At 43.5% G+C, this 5,732-nt stretch overlaps 1 protein-coding gene across 1 annotated transcript in view; it reads right to left on the reverse strand.

The window, feature by feature from the left end:
- The window catches only part of LOC120977379 (adrenodoxin-like), a 410,960-nt gene that overhangs the window by 380,404 nt on the left and 24,824 nt on the right, over positions 1–5,732 (reverse strand). The gene's annotated exons all lie outside the window — the stretch shown is intronic.

A 5,732-nucleotide genomic window follows, 5' to 3' on the forward strand; every position in this document is an offset into this window, starting at 1 on the left:
TTAGATTGAGGTAGACTATAAAAGGAGGTTAAATATAGTAGACAGCTAAAAGATAAAGTAAGGTCTTGTCCACATTTAGATTTTTCACTGACGTGTGCTATCCGCATTTTCTGTGGACAACTTACATTCAGGCCTATGTAATGTATGCTTATCCTGTCTTCAATCAACAAGCATATTACAGATGAGAAGAATTCAGGGTTGTAATAATACACAGTGATGGCCAGTTCGCAGTGTTCGCCAGCGAACACATGCGGGCTGCCATCTTAACTCACAAGTCCGGCGATGCACAGGTAAGCCCTTACCTGTGCCTGTGCCGCGAGCCGGTCTTAAATCAAATGCAGTCATCGGGAGAAGGCAGTTCCGAGAACAGCCGCCGGGGGCCTTCATCGAGCTGTTCTCGGAACTGCCTGCTCCCTGTGACCGCAGTTGTTTTAGACCGGCTCGCGGCACTGGCACAGGTAAGGGCTTACCTGTGCATCGCCGAACTTGTGAGTTAAGATGGCAGCCCGGCGAGCCCGCATATGTTCGCTGGTGAACACTGCGAACTGACCATCACTGCTCATTGATTTTAATGTGGCTGTTCACCTATCAGTAGTGGGACCAAACACACCCATTGAAGTCTATGGGTCTGTGAAAAGTCACTAACACAACACAGATGGCATTCGTATTTGGTTTCACGGATCGCTGATAGATGCGCTTGTATCAATAGATGTTTGTTGGTTTTACCATGAAGAGGAACAGTACAGTACCGTTATATTGTTACAAGTGTTAACTTGTCATATTTATAAAGGGATATATATCACTTGTTATCTTTTTTCAATGAGAAGTTGTCATTCACATATAAATTGCAGATTTAGGCCTCATGCACACGGCTGTTGTTTTGGTCCGCATCCGAGCCACAGTTTTGGCGGCTCGGATGCGGACCCATTCTCTTCAATGTGGCCGCTATAAATGCGGACAGCACTCAGTGTGCTGTCTGCATCCGTTGCTCCGTTCTGTGGCCCCGCAAAAAAAATATAACCTGTCCTATTCTTGTCCGCGCTTTGCGGACAAAAATAGGCAGTTATATTAAAGGTTGTCCATGGCATCCGTGTTTTGAGGATCTGCGGTTTGCGTGTGCATGTAGCCTAATACAAATGATGTTGTATTCGGTAATAAGCCAGGTTCTCGAGTACAGTGCTTAGTGTATGATAGATGCTCTTGAAATTAATTATTTTCTGAGCAGTGTCCATGGAATACAGATGACACACAGAAGGCAAAGAACGGACACACAGACCAAACATGGATTCCTCACGGACATCTTCACAGATGAAACACAGACAGATTTTTTCACAAATAGTAGAGAATTGCAGACAAAAGAAGCTGTGTGCCGCAATTCTCTACTATTTGGCTACGACTTACAAGTCCTTGCTGGCACCGGCAACAACGGTGTGCAGTGCTCCATCTCTATAACAGATTTTTTTCAACAGACATCAAATGGACATGGAAATTTGAACAAGGACTTAGAGACTGATCTGTGAGGGCTATCTGCTAGAACTCCTAATAATCCTTGTAAGGGACTGACCATAAAGAGAAAAACAGTTCCTCATGACTAATTGTACTTATTGGCAGACAGCAGACTGAAAGCCAGAGGCCCAAAATCTGTTTCAGAGTACCTACTTATCACATCATTTACACTTGCAAACTACTTTATGTAGTCAATTAAATGCATATAAAAAAAACTGGTGTTTACAACAGTTTTTCAAGCTATGTTTTGAAGATCAAAAAATTGGCAAAAACAGAAATGCTTTTCAATAATTTCTTACAGACTTTAAAGAGGTAAAATATTGATGACCTGTCCTCAGGATAGGTCATCTGATCAGTGGGGGTCCGACTTCTAGCACCATCATTCAGCTGTTTGAAGGGGTTTATGTTGATTTTAGTCTAATTTCTATTAATGTGTTCGCAGCATGGTGATTTGTACAGATGAGCAAATTTACCAAAACATTTTTTGGGTCTTTTAATCAAATAGCCCATCACTTTACATTCAGTCTAAATAATTTTGGACTGAATTGAAAGTGCCTTGATTGCTCCAAAAAGTAGTGTATCACATTCTGAGGACTACCAGGACTGTATCCAACCACATTTAAGCTATTTGGTGCCAAGGCAGCATTAGTAATGTTCCGTAAAAGTGACAGCAACATACAGTACAGTATATAGCTATGGGTAAACAGATGGTAGCCAGAGCTAATAAACAGCCTGTTTAAAAACACACTGTATTTGGATTTTTATGTTTGTTTTTTTTATATATAAAAATGGTCCACAAAGTAACCCGTTTTGGGGGCAGATGTTTACACACACAAAAACCAATGACTTTTTCAAAGCCACACCTGTTGCAGCATGTTTGGTGTAGCAGTACAGTATGGAACATGGTGGACAAGGCAGATGTGCAGCTATGCAGGGACAGTAGCAGTAGTACAGTATGAAACATGATGGACAATGCAGGAGATATGCAGTTGTGTAGGGGTAGTAGCAGCAGCAGCAGCAATTTACAGTAGTCTTAAACTAAAAGGACATACTATAGTGTTGAGCAAATCAAAGTTCACAAAGTGAACTTTCAGGGAAAATTTGATAACTGCAAAGCCGAATTTCCTTGTGCTTCGTGATAACAAATCAATTTTCCTTAAAATAGAGGTAAAACCAAAAAAATTCACTTGCCTCATACATTTGTGCGCAAACAGTCCTCCGCGGCCATCTTGACTGAAGATCCTGCGTGAAATCTATGATGTCACCACGTCAGCCAGCGTGATGAGTCAAGCAAGACGGCCGCGGCTGCTCTTTGCAATCAAATGGATAAGGTGAGTATCTTATAGATTGTAAATCCTAACGGGCAGGGCCCTCTCTCCTTCTGTACTAGTTTGTAACTCGTCTTGTTCATACTTAGTGCAATTGTCTGTATTATGTATGTATACCCCTTTTCATATGTACAGCGCCAGCGCCCTTTAACAGTGACCTCCCCAGTACCCACCCCTTTGACAGTGACCTCCACATTGCCCCAACCTTTAATAGTGACTGCACCTTTAACAGTGACCTCTGCACTGCCTGCCCCTTTAACAGTGTTCTCCACAGTGCTCGCCCCTTTAACAGTGACCTCCACATTGCCCCAACCTTTAATAGTGACCGCCCCTTTAACAGTGACCTCCAGAGTGCCCGCCCTTTTAACAGTGACCTCCACAGTGTCTGCCCCATTAACAGTGACCTCCATAGTGCTCGCCCCTTTAACAATGACCTCCACAGTGCCCGCCCCTTGAACATTGACCACCCCTTTAACAGTGACCTTCATAGTGGCCGCCCCTTTAACAGTGACCTCCACAGTACCTGCCCATTAAATAGTGACCTCCACAGTGACCGACCCTTTAAAAGTGACTTCCACAGTGCCTGCCCCTTTAACAGAGACCTCCACAGTGCCCGCCCCTTTAACAGTGACTTCCACAATGCCCACCCCTTTAAAAGTGACCGCCCCTTTAACAGTGACCTCCACAGTGCCTGCCCATTCAACAGTGACCTCCACATTGCCCGTCCCTTTAATAGTTGCCGCCCTTTAACAGTGATCTTCACAGTGCTCGCCCCTTTAACATTGACCACCCTTTTAAGAGTGACCTTCATAGAGGCCACCCCTTTAACAGTGACCTCCACAGTACCCGCCCCTTTAACAGTGACTTCCACAGTGCCCACCCCTTTAACAGTGAACTCCAAAACGCCCGTCCGTTTAATAGTGGCCCCTGCCCCCATGCATGTAGCAGTGTAGTTGTGCGGCCATATGTCATATGACTGAATATTTAAGGAACTGTCTAAAACCTTCCCGGACACCTGATATACCTGTGTGCCAAATTTGGTGAAGATCGGTCTAGTCATTTGGTCGCGCATAAAGAACGTCTAGACAAACATCCAGACAGAAACAAATTTTTATATACACTCACCTAAAGAATTATTAGGAACACCTGTTCTATTTCTCATTAATGCAATTATCTAGTCAACCAATCACATGGCAGTTGCTTCAATGCATTTAGGGGTGTGGTCTTGGTCAAGACAATCTCCTGAACTCCAAACTGAACGTCAGAATGGGAAAAAAGGTGATTTAAGCAATTTTGAGCGTGGCATGGTTGTTGGTGCCAGACGGGCCGGTCTGAGTATTTCACAATCTTCTCAGTTACTGGGATTTTCACGCACAACCATTTCTAGGGTTTACAAAGAATGGTGTGAAAAGGGAAAAACATCCAGTATGCGGCAGTCCTGTGGGCAAAAATGCCTTGTGGATGCTAGAGGTCAGAGGAGAATGGGCCGACTGATTCAAGCTGATAGAAGAGCAGCGTTGACTGAAAAAACCACTCGTTACAGCCGAGGTATGCAGCAAAGCATTTGTGAAGCCACAACACGCACAACCTTGAGGCGGATGGGCTACAACAGCAGAAGACCCCACCGGGTACCACTCATCTCTAGTGATGAGCGGCAGGGGCAATATTCGAATTTGCGATATTTCGTAAATATAGGGGCGAATATTCGCCATATATTCGAGAATTCGCGATCTCCAGGCATTATTTTCTTGATTGCGAAAATTCGCATAAAAATTCGTATGGACTGGTATTTTGAAAAAAATCGAATATTCGCGACTACGAATATATTTTGGGATATTCTAAATATTCGCCAATTCTCGAAGTGCCGATATTCGCGATTAAAATTCGCAATTCGAATATTCGTCATCAACACTACTCATCTCCACTACAAATAGGAAAAAGAGGCTACAATTTGCACGAGCTCACCAAAATTGGACTGTTGAAGACTGGAAAAATGTTGCCTGGTCTGATGAGTCTCGATTTCCGTTGAGACATTCAAATGGTTGAGTCCGAATTTGGCGTAAACAGAACATGTATCCATCCTCTGATGGCTACTTCCAGCAGGATAATGCACCATGTCACAAAGCTCGAATCATTTCAAATTGGTTTCTTGAACATGACAATGAGTTCACTGTACTAAAATGGCCCCCACAGTCACCAGATCTCAACCCAATAGAGCATCTTTGGGATGTGGTGGAACGGGAGCTTCATGCCCTGGATGTGCATCCCTCAAATCTCCATCAACTGCAAGATGCTATCCTATCAATATGGGCCAACATTTCTAAAGAATGCTATCAGCACCTTGTTGAATCAATGCCACGTAGAATTAAGGCAGTTCTGAAGGCAAAAGGGGGTCCAACACCGAATTAGTATGGTGTTCCTAATAATTCTTTAGGTGAGTGTATATAAGAGATAAGAGATATATATGGTATGTCTTTTTAGTTTGGAACTATATTGCTACTGCTGCTACTACCCCTACACAACCGCATATCTCCTGCATTGTCTATCATGTTTCATACTGTACTACTGACAGCTCAATGGTCATCTCAGATGCTGCGATCAGCAATGAACCGGGCATCTGAGAGGTTCAATGAGGGGGGCAGCGCAATTGCTGTTCCCTGTCATTCAACCTGCTACTCACAGAGAAATTTCTGTGTGAAATTCGGCAAAGCAGCCAAATCGAAGTCTTGATAACTTTGTTCACCTCTAATAAATAAATAAAAAATATATAACTCTTGTTGGTCGACCAGTGTGTGTCACGGGCTCCTACCTGGATTGGGCTCCAAAGCAATAAAGGGGAGAGTAATGGTGGAGGTGGAGAAATAGTCGAGTCCAGACTTTTATAAAGTTCAACAGCTT

Source organism: Bufo bufo, chromosome 8 (assembly GCF_905171765.1).
Source record: "Bufo bufo chromosome 8, aBufBuf1.1, whole genome shotgun sequence".
Classification (NCBI taxonomy): Eukaryota; Metazoa; Chordata; class Amphibia; order Anura; family Bufonidae; genus Bufo; species Bufo bufo.